We start from the raw sequence: 17,352 nt of genomic DNA on the forward strand, positions 1-17,352 counted from the left end.
GTTATCTGCAATTCATTGCACTTTTTGAAGTCATGTTTACTGTACAATGTCTAAAGAATTATCTCTGTGCAGTTTCCATCAATAAGGAATGACCGCTCTCTTGCCAATAGAGACGTGGGGTAGAGGGAGGGGGTGAGAAGGGGGAGGATCGGAGAGTGCGTGGAGGGGAGTGGAGTGAGATGAGAGGGGAGGGGCAGGAGAGTGCGTGGAGGGGAGTGGAGTGAGATGAGAGGGGAGGGGCAGGAGAATGAGTGGAGTGAGATGAGAGGGGAGGGGCAGGAGAATGAGTGGAGTGAGATGAGAGGGGAGGGGCAGGAGAGAGCGTGCAGGGGAGTGGAGTGAGATGAGAGGGAGGGGTAGGAGAGTGAGTGGAGGGGAGTGGAGTGAGATGAGAGGGGAGAGGTAGGAGAGTGAGTGGAGGGGAGTGGAGTGAGATGAGAGGGGAGAGGTAGGAGAGTGCGTGGAGGGGAGTGGAGTGAGATGAGAGGGAGGGGCAGGAGAGAGCGTGCAGGGGAGTGGAGTGAGATGAGAGGGAGGGGTAGGAGAGTGAGTGGAGGGGAGTGGAGTGAGATGAGAGGGGAGAGGTAGGAGAGTGAGTGGAGGGGAGTGGAGTGAGATGAGAGGGAGGGGCAGGAGCGAGCGTGCAGGGGAGTGGAGTGAGATGAGAGGGAGGGGTAGGAGAGTGAGTGGAGGGGAGTGGAGTGAGATGAGAGGGGAGAGGTAGGAGAGTGCGTGGAGGGGAGTGGAGTGAGATGAGAGGGGAGTGGAGTGAGATGAGAGGGGAGTAGATGGAGATGAGAGGGGAGAGGTAGGAGAGTGAGTGGAGGGGAGTGGAGTGAGATGAGAGGGAGGGGCAGGAGAGAGCGTGCAGGGGAGTGGAGTGAGATGAGAGGGAGGGGTAGGAGAGTGAGTGGAGGGGAGTGGAGTGAGATGAGAGGGGAGAGGTAGGAGAGTGCGTGGAGGGGAGTGGAGTGAGATGAGAGGGGAGTGGAGTGAGATGAGAGGGGAGTAGATGGAGATGAGAGGGGAGGGGTAGGAGAGTGAGTGGAGGGGAGTGGAGTGAGATGAGAGGGGAGGGGTTTATTGTTGTGTGTGGAGGAGCAGGGTGTGGCGGTTGTTGTCAAGAAAAGGAGAGAGGCTGTGGTATGCGGGGAGAGGGAGGAGAGGAAATCGATCTCGATGGATTCCCCGCCCACCGCACCTCTCCGGCTGGTGGTTGGTCACCGCATCGACACGCTCTTCGACATAAATTGAACAATTTCCGTGCCGCTCAACTATCTTCCAGACCGGTTCATCCGCCCCGTTCGTCGAGTCTTCACCTCCTCCGGCTCCTCCACGTCCTCCCACTCGGCTCCAAGCACCAAACCACGGTGCGTTGCGCGCGCGGTTTTCTCGCGGGCACGATGCCAGTCGGGGCAGCAGCAGCGATGTTGTTGATGTTGTTGATGATGTTGTTGTTCGGGAGGTCGATGCCACTGTTGAGGTCTGCTGCTGCTACTGCGCGCTCGTCATGACGAGGTGTCGTGTCGCTCTTCCTCCTGTGGTCACGGAGCGGTCCGTGGGGTGGGTTGCTTTGGGCACTGTCACGCTTTTAGTGTCCTGTGCGTCTCAGACTCTGAGACGCACAGAGCCACCGTGAGTTCTCTCTCTGGTGACCCACGCTTGGTGGTGGCATGGCCACAGGCGCATCTCGCGCGACTTGAGAACGGCTGTCTGTAATTTGTTATTCCCCCCCACACACACCGCACCTCCGATTAGCACGGTTGGCTACGTACGGTGCGAAAGAAGACCAACGTCTATATACAGTACATACGTGTGCGTTTTAATGTCCCATTGAACGAACTCGATGGAGAGCGGTGGCGCAATGGTTAGCGCACTGAACCGACGATCCGTATTGGTGTCCCGAGTTCGAATCCCGCTCACGGCCATCAAAGAGCCGACGAATCCCATAACCTGGACCCGCCCTGGGTAGCCACCCTTGGTCTACTCGTCCCTCTGTTTAACGCGCGTGGCCCGGCTCACGGTGCGTAACGCGCCGGCGCTGGGAAGACAAAGGCGGCCGGGCGTGGTTGCTGTCGGCAGCGCCGCGGCCTCGTGCACGGCAACTTGCCCCCAACCAGCTGTCTGGGGGCTACACGGGGCCCCTCTGACGCCTTAGACCATACTTCACCACGCAGGTCGACGCGCGCGCCGTTGCTGGCGGTGGTCACGCGGTGTTCAGCATAGACGCGGGAGCGCAGAGGTACAGTCCAACAGTGGCGTTTGCTGCATCGCTTCTCTGCTTCCCACCAGCGTAGCCCCCGCGGCCTGTGGCTCCTCGTGCGTGCACGGGGGTCGCCCATCCAGGCACGAGCCAGGCTCAACCAAGCTGCGCGTAGCTGTGCTGGTTAGCTGTGTGTTAGCTGTGTGTTAGCTGTGTGTTAGCTGTGTGTTAGCTGTGTGTTAGCTGTGTGTTAGCTGTGTGTTAGCTGTGTGTGTTAGCTGTACCGGGGGAATCTCCATATGGTACAGATATAATGGGAGGCTAATCGATGCCCGGGTGCGGTCAAGGGATGGCTCCCTATTGCTCAACCACGTTATGTATGCTGATGATTTGGTAATAGCTGCTCAGTCAGAGGAGGAGTTGGAGACGCTGCTGCTGAGACTGGAGCGTGCCACTAAGATATGGGGCCTTACCATCAGCCCCACCAAAACTAAGCACCTGCCTGGGTATTTTGTACCATCGGACACTCCACCCCCACAACTCCCAATCGGTGATGGGGCAGTTGTGGAGAGAGTGGAGAGTTTTCCATACCTGGGCAGTGTGCTTATGACTGGCTCCAGTTTAACAGCAGAGGTCTCACTCCGAATCAGTCGAGCGGCAATATCTTTTCATCGGTTGCGTAACGCTGTGTGGAAGCTACCTGGTCTGTCGCTCCGCACTAAGCTTCAGGTCTTCTCGGCCACGGTCATTCCCTCCCTTCTCTACGCTTGCGAAACGTGGACCCCCCTAATGGAACATCTTCGCCGGTTAGAAACATTTAGGCTGGCCTGCCTACGATCCATCATGGGTTTAACCAGACTGGATTGTCTGAGGAGCTCACAAATCCTTGAAAGATCTGGGCAGGGTCCCATCGGTGAGCTCCTCCGGCAGGCAAGGCTGCGATGGCTGGGTCATGTAGCCCGCATGCCCAGCCACCGCATGCCGAAACAACTTTTGTTTGGCCGGATTGAGGGGGCTAAGCGGGTGCGGCACGGGCTAGAGAAGAGATGGAGTGATGTGGCACAGGAGGACGTGGAGCTGAGTGGACTTGCCGATGACTGGTACCAGCGGTGTCAAGATCGGCCTCTGTGGAGGAGGCTCGTGAAGGATGCTACTGGGCAGTTGGAGGCAGTCGCCCTCCAACAACAACGGAGGACGGAGGAGCGACGCTCAGAACAACGAGCGGAGCGCCGGGTGGCTAAAGCACAGCAGATTGGCACAGTAGGGGGCACAGGTGGTGCATCAGCCAGTCATCTCAGTCAGTCGACCCGTGGCACCTGGGTCTGCCCCGTGACCTCCTGCCAGCGGGCGTTCGACACTTCACGTGGCCTCAGGGTGCACATAGCCTGGCACAAGCGTCGTGGTGACGTCACCGCCACTTAGTGGCGAATGGCGGTTGTTGTGTTGTTGTGTTAGCTGTGTGTGTTAGCTGTGTGTGTGTGTGTTAGCTGTGTGTGTGTGTGTTAGCTGTGTGTGTGTGTGTTAGCTGTGTGTGTGTGTGTTAGCTGTGTGTGTGTGTGTTAGCTGTGTGTGTGTGTGTTAGCTGTGTGTGTGCGTGTTAGCTGTGTGTGCGTGTTTAGCTGTGCTGGTTAGCTGTGTGTGTGCGTGTTAGCTGTGCGTGTTAGCTGTGCATGTTTAGCTGTGTATGTGTGCGTGTTAGCTGTGCTGGTTAGCTGTGCGTGTTAGCTGTGCTGGCTGCGGGACTTGAGCGCGTTTATTGGGTTTGATATCTCGGGGGCGGCAGGTGAGGGCGAGACGTCGCTCACCTGGACGTGAGGCCTGCTGGTTGTGTGCTGCTGGCGGTGATGTGCTGGTGGTAGTGGTGGTGGTGTTGGTGCTGGTGGTGGTGATGGTGGTGGTGATAGTGATGGTGGTAGTGGTGGTGGTGATGATGGTGGTGTTGGTGCTGGTGGTGCTGGTGGTTGTGGGAGATGTTCCCCTGTGAGTCCCAATCACCATTTGTATCTCTCGCTCTCTGAATTCGCCCCACAACTATCTCGATCTCGGTTTGTTAAAACAGAGAGACAGACGATGTCTGTCTCTCTGTTTTAGCAAACGGAGACATCGTCTGTCTCTTTTTGTGTCTGTGTCTCGCCGTGTCTCTGTGTATCCCCGTGTCTGTGTGTGTCTCGCCGTGTCTCTGTGTATCCCCGTGTCTGTGTGTGTCTCGCCGTGTCTCTGTGTATCCCCGTGTCTCTGTGTGTGTCTCGCCGTGTCTGTGTGTCTTTGTCTCCCCGTGTCTGTGTCTCCCCGTTTCTGTGTGTCTGTCTTCCCGTTTCTCTGTGTCTGTCTCTGTCTCCCCGTGTCTGTGTGTGTCTCTGTGTCTCCCCGTGTCTGTGTGTGTCTCTGTGTGTCTGTGTCTCCCCGTGTCTGTGACCCTCTGGGTGTGGCTCTAGGCGGGTCTCGCTGCAGCTGCAGAGCGCGGATTTTGTCCGCGTGAATTCCGCTCTGCTGCGTCGTCACCATCGCCCCACCCCACTCACAACACCCTCACCCCACTCACAACACCCTCACCCCACTCACAACACCCTCACCCCACTCACAACACCCTCACCCCACTCACAACACCCTCACCCCACTCACAACACCCTCACCCCACTCACAACACCCTCACCCCACTCACAACACCCTCACCCCACTCACAACACCCTCACCCCGCTCACCATCGCCCCACCCCGCTCACAACACCCTCACCCCACTCACAACACCCTCACCCCGCTCACCATCGCCTCACCCCGCTCACAACACCCTCACCCCACTCACAACTCCCTCACCCCGCTCACCATCGCCTCACCCCGCTCACAACACCCTCACCCCACTCACAACACCCTCACCCCACTCACCATCGCCTCACCCCGCTCACAACACCCTCACCCCACTCACAACACCCTCACCCCACTCACCATCGCCTCACCCCGCTCACAACACCCTCACCCCACTCACAACATCCTCACCCCGCTCACAACACCCTCACCCCACTCACAACACCCTCACCCCACTCGCCATCAACTCACCCCGCTCACCATCGCCTCACCCCGCTCACCATCGCCTCACCCCGCTCACAACACCCTCACCCCACTCACAACACCCTCACCCCGCTCACCATCGCCTCACCCCACTCACAACACCCTCACCCCACTCACAACACCCTCACCCCGCTCACCATCGCCCCACCCCGCTCACAACACCCTCACCCCGCTCACAACACCCTCACCCCACTCACCATCGCCTCACCCCGCTCACAACACCCTCACCCCACTCACAACATCCTCACCCCGCTCACAACACCCTCACCCCACTCACAACACCCTCACCCCACTCGCCATCAACTCACCCCGCTCACCATCGCCTCACCCCGCTCACCATCGCCCCACCCCGCTCACAACACCCTCACCCCGCTCACAACACCCTCACCCCACTCACCATCGCCTCACCCCGCTCACAACACCCTCACCCCACTCACAACATCCTCACCCCGCTCACAACACCCTCACCCCACTCACAACACCCTCACCCCACTCGCCATCAACTCACCCCGCTCACCATCGCCTCACCCCGCTCACCATCGCCCCACCCCGCTCACAACACCCTCACCCCGCTCACAACACCCTCACCCCACTCACCATCGCCTCACCCCGCTCACAACACCCTCACCCCACTCACAACACCCTCACCCCACTCACCATCGCCTCACCCCGCTCACAACATCCTCACCCCGCTCACAACACCCTCACCCCACTCACAACACCCTCACCCCACTCGCCATCAACTCACCCCGCTCACCATCGCCTCACCCCGCTCACCATCGCCTCACCCCACTCACAACACCCTCACCCCGCTCACCATCGCCTCACCCCACTCACAACACCCTCACCCCACTCACCATCGCCTCACCCCACTCACAACACCCTCACCCCGCTCACAACACACTCACCCCACTCACCATCGCCTCACCCCGCTCACAACACCCTCACCCCGCTCACAACACCCTCACCCCGCTCACAACACCCTCACCCCACTCACCATCGCCTCACCCCACTCACAACACCCTCACCCCGCTCACCATCGCCTCACCCCGCTCACAACACCCTCACCCCGCTCACAACACCCTAACCCCACTCACAACACCCTCACCCCACTCACAACACCCTAACCCCGCTCACAACACCCTCACCCCACTCACAACACCCTCACCCCGCTCACCATCGCCTCACCCCGCTCACAACACCCTCACCCCACTCACAACACCCTCACCCCGCTCACCATCGCCTCACCCCGCTCACAACACCCTCACCCCACTCACAACACCCTCACCCCACTCACAACACCCTCACCCCACTCACAACACCCTCACCCCACTCACAACACCCTCACCCCACTCACAACACCCTCACCCCACTCGCCATCAACTCACCCCGCTCACCATCGCCTCACCCCGCTCACCATCGCCTCACCCCACTCACAACACCCTCACCCCGCTCACCATCGCCTCACCCCACTCACAACACCCTCACCCCACTCACCATCGCCTCACCCCACTCACAACACCCTCACCCCGCTCACAACACACTCACCCCACTCACCATCGCCTCACCCCGCTCACAACACCCTCACCCCGCTCACAACACCCTCACCCCGCTCACAACACCCTCACCCCACTCACCATCGCCTCACCCCACTCACAACACCCTCACCCCGCTCACCATCGCCTCACCCCGCTCACAACACCCTCACCCCGCTCACAACACCCTAACCCCACTCACAACACCCTCACCCCACTCACAACACCCTAACCCCGCTCACAACACCCTCACCCCACTCACAACACCCTCACCCCGCTCACCATCGCCTCACCCCGCTCACAACACCCTCACCCCACTCACAACACCCTCACCCCGCTCACCATCGCCTCACCCCGCTCACAACACCCTCACCCCACTCACAACACCCTCACCCCACTCACAACACCCTCACCCCACTCACAACACCCTCACCCCACTCACAACACCCTCACCCCACTCACAACACCCTCACCCCACTCACCACCGCCTCACCCCGCCCACCACCACCACACACCTGTGCAGGTCGCGCCACATTCCTGAGGCGCGGTGTTAAGGTGTGGCCCCCCACCACCACTCCCCCCCCACCACTCCCCACCACCACTCCCCACCACCACTCCCCCCCCACCACCCCCCCCCTCCCCACCACTCTCCCCCGTCTACCCCCTCTCTCTACCCCGTCTCTCTCCTCTAATCTCCCCACCCTGTATCTCGCCATCTCTCCCCTCTACCGCATCTCGCTGCCTCGCTGTGTACTCTACCCTCTCTCTCCTCCACCCCCCCACACTCTCCACCCACGCTCTTCCCCCACGCTCTCCCCCCACACTCTCCCCCCCACTCTCCCCCCCACTCTCCCCCCACGCCCTCCCCCCACCCTCTCCCCCCACGCCCTCCCCCCACGCTCTCCCCCCACGCTCTCCCCCCACGCTCTCCCCCCCCCCCCACTCTCCCCCCACTCTCCCCCCCACTCTCCCGCCACGCCCTCCCCCCACGCTCTCCCCCCACGCTCTCCCCCCACACTCTCCACCCACACTCTCCCGCTCCCCACACTCTCCCCCCACTCCCCCCCCCACTCTCCCCCCCCACTCCCCCCCCCACTCCCCCCCCACTCTCTCCCCCCACACTCTCCCCCCCACACTCTCTCCCCCCACTCTCTCCCCCCACTCTCTCCCCCCACTCTCCCCCCCCACTCTCCCCCCACTCTCTCCTTCACCCCCCCCGTCTCTGCTGCTTCCTCTTGGCTCGCGACGAACGTCCCCGCTTGACGCGGCCGCTCTGGAATGTGACCACGTGGTGCGGGGAGTTGGTGAGTGGGTGGTGAGTCTACAGAGTTGGTGAGAGTGGGTGGTGAGTCTACAGAGTTGGTGAGTGTGGGTGGTGAGTCTACAGACTTGGTGAGTGTGGGTGGTGAGTCTACAGAGTTGGTGAGTGTGGGTGGTGAGTCTACAGAGTTGGTGAGTGTGGGTGGTGAGTCTACAGAGTTGGTGAGTGTGGGTGGTGAGTCTACAGAGTTGGTGAGTGTGGGTGGTGAGTCTACAGGTTGCGGGGAGTTGGTGAGTGTGGGTGGTGAGTCTACAGGGTGCGGTGTAGTAAGAGAGAGAGAGAGTGCATAGCGGTGTCGTCCAGGTGAGGAATGTGGTGAATGAGCGTGGTGAGCGTGGTGAGCGCAGGGAGTGGTGATTGTGGCGAGTTGCGCAATGTTGGCCTCCCACTGTCTCGCCGTCCCCCCGGCCCATCACCCCGCCCTCCCTCCTCCACCCATCACCTCCACGCACGGCCCATCATCACCGCTGGCCCCTCCTGCTGCTCTAGCTCTGTCTGCTGTAGCTCTGTCTGCTGCTGTAGCTCTGTCTGCTGTAGCTCTGTCTGCTGTAGCTCTGTCTGCTGCTGTAGCTCTGTCTGCTGCTGTAGCTCTGTCTGCTGTAGCTCTGTCTGCTCTAGCTCTGTCTGCTCTAGCTCTGTCTGCTGCTGTAGCTCTGTCTGCTGCTGTAGCTCTGTCTGCTGCTGTAGCTGTCTGCTCTAGCTCTGTCTGCTGCTGTAGCTCTGTCTGCTGCTGTAGCTCTGTCTGCTGCTGTAGCTGTCTGCTGCTGTAGCTCTGTCTGCTGCTGTAGCTCTGTCTGCTGCTCTAGCTCTGTCTGCTGTAGCTCTGTCTGCTGCTGTAGCTCTGTCTGCTGCTGTAGCTCTGTCTGCTGTAGCTCTGTCTGCTGCTCTAGCTCTGTCTGCTCTAGCTCTGTCTGCTGCTGTAGCTCTGTCTGCTGTAGCTCTGTCTGCTGCTGTAGCTCTGTCTGCTGCTGTAGCTCTGTCTGCTGTAGCTCTGTCTGCTGCTGTAGCTCTGTCTGCTGTAGCTCTGTCTGCTGCTGTAGCTCTGTCTGCTGTAGCTCTGTCTGCTGCTCTAGCTCTGTCTGCTGTAGCTCTGTCTGCTGTAGCTCTGTCTGCTGCTGTAGCTCTGTCTGCTGCTGTAGCTCTGTCTGCTGTAGCTCTGTCTGCTGTAGCTCTGTCTGCTGCTGTAGCTCTGTCTGCTGTAGCTCTGTCTGCTGCTCTAGCTCTGTCTGCTGTAGCTCTGTCTGCTGCTGTAGCTCTGTCTGCTGTAGCTCTGTCTGCTGTAGCTCTGTCTGCTGCTCTAGCTCTGTCTGCTGCTGTAGCTCTGTCTGCTGCTGTAGCTCTGTCTGCTGTAGCTCTGTCTGCTGTAGCTCTGTCTGCTGTAGCTCTGTCTGCTGTAGCTCTGTCTGCTGCTCTAGCTCTGTCTGCTGTAGCTCTGTCTGCTGCTGTAGCTCTGTCTGCTGTAGCTCTGTCTGCTGCTGTAGCTCTGTCTGCTGCTGTAGCTCTGTCTGCTGTAGCTCTGTCTGCTGCTCTAGCTCTGTCTGCTGCTGTAGCTCTGTCTGCTCTAGCTCTGTCTGCTGCTGTAGCTCTGTCTGCTGCTGTAGCTCTGTCTGCTGTAGCTCTGTCTGCTGCTGTAGCTCTGTCTGCTGCTGTAGCTCTGTCTGCTGTAGCTCTGTCTGCTGTAGCTCTGTCTGCTGCTCTAGCTCTGTCTGCTGTAGCTCTGTCTGCTGCTGTAGCTCTGTCTGCTGTAGCTCTGTCTGCTGCTGTAGCTCTGTCTGCTGCTGTAGCTCTGTCTGCTGCTCTAGCTCTGTCTGCTGTAGCTCTGTCTGCTGCTGTAGCTCTGTCTGCTGCTCTAGCTCTGTCTGCTGCTGTAGCTCTGTCTGCTGTAGCTCTGTCTGCTGCTGTAGCTCTGTCTGCTGCTGTAGCTCTGTCTGCTGCTCTAGCTCTGTCTGCTGCTGTAGCTCTGTCTGCTGCTGTAGCTCTGTCTGCTGCTCTAGCTCTGTCTGCTGTAGCTCTGTCTGCTGCTGTAGCTCTGTCTGCTGCTCTAGCTCTGTCTGCTGCTGTAGCTCTGTCTGCTGCTGTAGCTCTGTCTGCTGCTGTAGCTCTGCCCTGCGAGGCGAAGTGATGGCGAGGCTCGCTCCGTGCGACTCGCCATCGCCACAGTCGATTCCTTCGCCAGGGGATTCCGTCCCCCGCCTCCTCCCCGTGGAACGTCACCATCCCAGTGCCCCCCACTACAGAGGCACGATGTGCCCCCCACTTGTTACCCGATTTTAAGTACTTCACCACCAATACATTGGTCACGAATAACAACGTGGCCTTAAAATAAAGAACCCGAATCCTATCACTTCAGCAATTGTTTCTTGCTGTGGTTGTCCCACCTGATGACGGACGCTTGTGTTGCGCCCGAAACGTCGTGATTAAATATTTTTTTTTATACCTACGTGACTTTACCGAAAGAACCAAAGAGTGAATCCTATTAATTTATTCATCCTGGAGGAATTCCGATAAGCTATGAAGCTCTTTATTCAGGAGAGGCAACCGGATCAGACCGTTACAACAACGACGATTGGAGTGCAAAAATTAGACAAGCGACGTTTCAAGCAATGGCCCTTCATGTGCTATGAAGGGCCATTGTCTCGAAACGTGACCCATTTGGCTTTCCTTTTCAAGGCAGTAAAAACAAATAATGATACTCGGTGAAGGTACGTGTGCATTATAAAACTAATATTATAATTATATAAGAGTCCGTTGAGAACCCGTGGCTGTGGTAAGGGAGGCTGAATAAACGGCTGTGATTGGTCAAGCTACTCTCAAAACCCTCCAATAATCGCACTACATCTGCCGCTGTATGTAATGGCACAATGTCCAGAGTTTTTATTCTCTAGGATTTGAATATGCCGGAGAAATAAATTACACTGGGAGCAATGTCGTTCACATCTCGCGGTGGCGCCATAGGAATGTGGAATTTCCACCACTGACTCTGCAGGGCTGTAAGCAGGAGGGCGAGTCGAGGTGCACGTGACACTCGCGCGAGTGGGGAAATCGCCTTTAGTGGTGGCTAGGAGATGTTAACTGCCTCGCCTGGTATACAGGAGGTCGTGGGTTCAATCGTGACCCTGACGTATATGTGGAGTTTCTCTCATCAGCATCACGGTGGCTAGGAGATGTTAACTGCCTCGCCTGGTATACAGGAGGTCATGGGTTCAATCGTGACCCTGACGCCTGCTGATGTATATTTGTAGTTTGCGTGTCTCTCACCGCCAAGGTGGTCGCGTGGATTTTCCTCCGGTTCATTCGGTTTTGCCCTTCCACATTTAGAATGAACAAGAACCCATTTGAGAGAATTCGGCTGCTGTAAGTTTCCCCACGTGATAAGCCGCTTCGTTGAGCTCTCATTTGTTGTGGCCAGGTCGCTTCTGAAATAAAGCTACAAAGCTCAGTGGGCCTCCTTACCTGTTAAAATAAAAATAGGTAATACGTTGTTTTTACATCAACTTTAAATGAAGTGTCAGTCGCCTGCGTTCATTACTCCCACTTGTATGATATGACATGTTGCTCTGATTATATTGTTGCTTACCGGCAACATTTAATAACTTTGTAGAATAAAATAAACCTAAAATAACTTGCAGATCACGTGGTTGTTATTGTTGCCAATATGAAGTATAATACACTGCAGTATATATTGGATAACCGAGGATACATCCAACCAAAGTCATTAAACATGTTCAATGATCAAATCACTATAAATGTTGCTTTTGTAAATATCGAAATTTGTATTACCCTGTTCCTGCTGCATCGACAATATATAGACTACCTCGCTATATTATATTTGTTAAATTCTGGTTGTGTAGTGTGCGCGATGCATTGCTCTGGTGGGCAGAGGCCACGTGCTGTGAGCCAGGCCCAGTCAGCGTTGGGTGGGAGGGAGGGTAGGAGGCTGCAGTCAGCCGAGCGAACCACTCCAATCCGGGGGAAAGTTTCAGGAAAACAGGCTCTAGAGATGGGCCGAAATTACTTCTACCAGCATAAAAAAATAAATAAACCGAAAGCAAACGCTTACAATTTTTTTTTGTCACAAAATGAACGCTTATTTGACCGTGAACACGGCGGAATGCGTGTTCCTTTAAGTATTTTCCACCCCACCCCCTCATTCCCACACGCACAGTGTGCCCTCCACCAAGATGGCGTCCTGATGTGTGAGTGTGTAGCTCCTTTTTGTCTGTGGCCGCAGCCACAAAACAACGCAGCCACTTGTCGGGGTCGACAGTAGCCCAGCCAGTAGGCAGCCTGGGAGTGTCATTTTTAACTACATTGCCATTGCGCTGTCACGGCACTGCGCCACGTCCACGCCACGCCCACACCGTGCGCGGTCTCGAGACCACGAATGCGTGGTCAGCTTCGTGCCCTCCACGGCGGAGCCCATGACTTTGCATCTCCCAGAGCGTGATGAGGCAACGGGGGGGGAGTATTAATATTTCTCGTGTGTGTGTTTTTTTCTTTCTCTGATCGAGCAAAATCCTCCAGTTTTTTGAGGGCTGGATTTAGAAGCGACGAACAGAGTGGGGCTCCGTGCCAGATGCGCCACGTTGCTCCTCGTGGCCTAGCTACAAACAACGCCGCTCGTTTGGGCCTTCGCGCCCTGTCCCCCTCTCTTGTGCATGCGGCTCTTTGGCTGTGGAACTCTGAGCTCACGTCTCTGTGATGCGGTTTTCTTATAATTGCCGATTTTTTTGATATGTTGCACAAAAAATAGTCGCCCGAAGCAGGACCCCGGGCACAACAACGACGCAGTGCTAAGACCCAAGAACACAACAACAACCACCTTGCCACTAAGTGGCGGTGACCTCGTCACCACGCGGTACTCGTGCCAGGCTAGGTGCACTTTGAGGCCAAACGAAATGTCGAAGGCTCGCTGGCCAAGGAACAGACCCGGGTGGTATGGTCGAAAACGCAGTGCACCTGAGAACACCAACGCAGTGGACACGTTCTGAAAAGAACCGAATTGTGGGTCCCTCGGTTTTTATTTTTCGTCGCAGCAAATGTGATGGAGGTCTGGACAACTGTAGACCGGTGGCATCTGCATCAGGACTCGCCAGCGCTAGTTCGGAAGAACACGCAATCATACGCCTTGATAAAAAGCACAGACAATCCCTGGGGTTGATCTTGAAAGGAAGATCACGGTCCACCCCAAACCGCATCCACTACACAAACAATGGCAGTAGATCTGGCTGCCTGATGCACAAATGTAAGTAAAAAAAAACTCCAGTAGTGTGTGACTGTGGTCATCTAGAACAGACCGCATACAACGACGCAATGGCCCATCCACATATACGAAGGCGGTGTCACGGAGATGATACAGTCCGCTGCTCCTGACGCGGTTATATCTGGGCTTGACCACCTGAATGTGACTTTGCAGTTGCTCTGCCATCTACATCAGTAAGCATGCGACGGTAGAAGTGCAGTACAAGTCACCGATGCTTGGTAATCCCCACTTGCAGGGCCCATTTAGCTACGTCAGGGGTCTGCAACCAACACAACAAGAAGATACATTTATCTCGAATTCCGTAAAACAAGGCAAAAACCCCTCCAACATTTCAAGAACCGCAATGCACTGTGGTGGTGAATACGAGACGGTGGCGGTGGTCCTTGATAAGTAACGCCACGAAGCAGCGGTCCTTAAAGAGCCACACGCGGCTCCGGAGCCGGGGCTCTCCAACCCACTGAGCTACGCTAATGGCAAAAAAGGTAGTACAATAAATTCCGTTTGTACAGCGCTTTTCATCAAGAATCTCAAAGCGCCGCACAGGACACAAGCAGCAACAAGACACTCGTCATGAAAATAATGATATTGTCTACTAAACTAAATGAACTAAAATGTTAATAAGTGGGAGCGTACGAATAGGTTTTAAGACTCATTTAAAAAAAAAACTGTCCACAGACTGGACAGATCCTCGATACCTCATGGACGAGCATTCCATAGCCTGGGGGCTACACGGGGGAAACATCTCAGTCACCCATAGACTGAAGCGTCGACCTGGGAATGCAGAGAAAAGATCTGCACCACCTCCCCACCCCCCCCCCCCCCCAGATCTCTTGGGGACATTGAGGGGACATATGGGTGCAACATGTCAATGGATGTAGGCTGGGGCAAGAAAATCTCACCGAATAAACACTCGAGAGAATCCCATCGTCAACCACTGCCGTCGTACCAGAAGACGTCGCAGCGAGGGCCGGAAAATCGCGACTCTTGACGAACGGCGGCGACGCGTGTGTAAGAAAGATCCGTCGCGCAGGTCTGCACGGAAGGCCGAGGTGTGCTTTGTGTACACGTGTCTCTGCGGTTCACCGAAACCCGTGGTGTGTTTTTTTATGCTAAGTCTTCTGGTACGATGGTGCTGTGGTGATGATGGGATTTCTCTCGACCGTTGTTGTTCGAAACGGATTTCCCCCCCCCACCTCCCAAATTGTTATCCCTCCCAGCAGTGGAGCACAACGCATGTTTACAGCGGAGTCATATAGGAGCATTGAAACGTCTACGCCGGTAAAACCGGTAACTGTTTGCAGAATTTGTTACCGGTTTTGAACGTCCGAAAACCTATTAAACTAAAAACGATTTAACTATATCATGGGACCTCCTTTGCCAGTACTAAAAAATGAGAATAGGTTTTCCCCTTTCATCTAGCAACAAAACAGGTGTTCAGATGTTAAAACGCCAAACTGAAACCTTTTACAAGGAATCGTGTCTGCATTAACCACAACACTTGTGGTCAGAACACAAACAAACAACATACGCTGATCATGCATGCATTGTCCTTCAAACTGATTGGTCCACACCAGAGACAGCTTTCTTTTGGAGCCTAGTCTTAAACAGCCTTTTGGCGTCCTCTGGTCTAGCACCTTTTGAGACAATGCATATATTCTCATGTATATTCTTTGGGTTTTTCGGTAAAGCCACGTAGATCCAGATATACAAACACAGACACCATATTAAACCGAGAAGATGGCCACAAACTGAGCAATCATTGGAGGGACGTTATTAACCAGTTTAGGTCATAATGGCTATGATGATCCTATCCTACCTACCTATGTTAGCAGTTGTTTTGGACTCTCCAAGTTACATTCGCTAACACAGCCAACCTTTAGGTGTGTTAGTAAATGGCGGCTTGCCACTGCGTCATCTGGGCCCGAGCCAAGATTGGCCCCCCGCCGAGCTTACATTTACAAGCAAATCTCTATATCTCTCTCCTACTCGCTAACATTAGCTGCCCTGCCCATCTCTAAAACTTTAAACAGCCTGCCTCAGCAGATTTCCCTCTCTTTCACCTGAAGACGATTTCTTGTGTTGCGATCGAAACGCCGTGATTTTGTTATCTACATGGCTTTACCGAAAGACCCAAAGAATACGAATTCCTGCAGTCACGAAAGCTTTAAGTCAGCATTCATCAGTTGTTTTTTTTACATTATGACCACAAGTATTGTGGTTAATACAGACATGATTCCTTGTAAAAGGTTTCAGTTTGGTGTTTTAACATCTTAACACCTGTTTAGTTGCCAGAAAAAAAGGGGAAAACCGATGTAACTATTTTTATTTACCAGGTAAGGCCCACTGAGCTGCGATATACGCCACATGATAGCTCCAACGAAGTTGGCTCATCGCGTGGAAATTTAGGGCAGTAGGCAAATGCTCCTGAACGCTTGATGTTGATTTTTTTTAAATGCGGAGGGGAAAAACCGGAGGACCCAGAGAAAGATTAAAGTGGGCCGTGAGCAACGAACGCGCCCACGGACAAACCCCACGGTGGCCCACGTCCAAGTCACGGTGTGGCTACGCGTGCCCTCGTATCCCAGTTACAGGGCAAAGGTGCAGCCCTGCAGCTACGCCGCTCGCTCACGCCAACTGCTGGCAGAAGGTCCTTCGCTACGAGGGAGCTCTCTCGAGTGGTATTTGGTCTACTCTTCCCACCCAGGACCCACCGAAGGAAGCCATCTCGTCACAACCCCCTCCCTGCGATTTGCTGCTCGCCACATTGGCCACGGTCCATCCGCTGCTGGATGAAGACCTCCCCAAGCCACCGGTCGCCTCTTCCCCCATCCTTGCGATTTGAAGTGATGATTTTTCTTTTCTTTTTAAGCTTCGTGCTGATCACCTTTGCATCTTTTTTTCGTTGCTCCATCTCCCCGAGGGGACGTCCGCTCGCCGGACGCCGCGGTGCCCAGCGTCCCCCGTGCAAATAACACGCCGGGCCTCTCGAAATATTAACGGGCGCCTTTTTGTTGTTGTTGTTGTAACTTATAAAAAGTATTGCCCATCGTGGCGGGATGCCAGCACGCTTCGCGTTTGCAAACGGAGGCTCGTTAATGCTTTGTGGGTGGGGTTTGGTTTCTATGATGTGGCGAGGGCGATTGGATTTGGACGTGGAGCCATTTGGGCACGCTTGTTAGCTTTGCTACTTGTATCTCCACAACGACACGGATTGTCATCGTGTAGCGGCGTAGATGTAATTGTGCGTCAAACTACGACTCCTCCCCCTCCCACACCGCCACGTTCGGTGGCAGTGATTAGGCCACGCGTGCGTGTGGCCTTGGTCGGTACAATGGGCACCACGATGGTCAAGATGTCAACTACCTCGCCCGGTGTGCAGGAGGTCGTGGGTTCGATCCGGGCCATGACGCCTGCTGTATATTTGGAGTTTGCATCTCTCTCATCATCATCATCAACACAGTTGCAAGGAGATGTTAACTGCCTCGCCTGGTGGCAGGAGGTCGTGGGTTCGATCCGGGCCATGACGCCTGCTGCTGCTGTATATTTGGAGTTTGCGTCTCTCTCTCCCACCGTGGTCACGTGGAGTTTTTTTCTCTCCAGGACCTCCAGTTTTTTGTTCCCTGCCACGTTTAGAATCAACATCGCGTGTTTTGTAGAATATTTGGTTGCTATAAATTTCCACACGTGGTAAGCCAGCCAGGTCGCTGCTGACAAAGCGTTCTTTACCTGGTAAAATACAAAAAAAACAGTTAAAAACATATAAAGGGCAACGTTTCAGGCACTAGGCCTTTTCTTCCTATCATTTAGAGGCCAGACAGTGATATAATAATAATTATAAGAGTTGGAGACTGCACTGTACTCCGTAGGTAAACAACGGGCACTTCACCTGCTATTGGTTCAAGCGAGCCTGACTCATTTATTTACTTATCCAGGAGACCCACGCTGAGTCGTCGGACTGTCTGGAG

General features: G+C 55.2%; 1 protein-coding gene across 1 annotated transcript in view; it reads left to right on the forward strand.

Annotated features, from left to right (window-relative positions):
- Window positions 1-1,124: 1,124 nt before the first annotated feature.
- Window positions 1,125-17,352, forward strand: part of S100A1 (S100 calcium binding protein A1) — a 34,809-nt gene continuing 18,581 nt past the window's right edge. The window contains exon 1 of the mRNA XM_032973890.2: window positions 1,125-1,370. The gene's annotated coding sequence lies outside the window, so the exon portion shown is untranslated. The remainder of the gene's footprint in view (window positions 1,371-17,352) is intronic.

Source organism: Petromyzon marinus, chromosome 52 (genome assembly GCF_048934315.1).
Source record: "Petromyzon marinus isolate PM22_M1 ecotype Great Lakes invasive population chromosome 52, UKy_Petmar_22M1.pri1.0, whole genome shotgun sequence".
In the NCBI taxonomy this organism is placed as follows: Eukaryota; Metazoa; Chordata; class Hyperoartia; order Petromyzontiformes; family Petromyzontidae; genus Petromyzon; species Petromyzon marinus.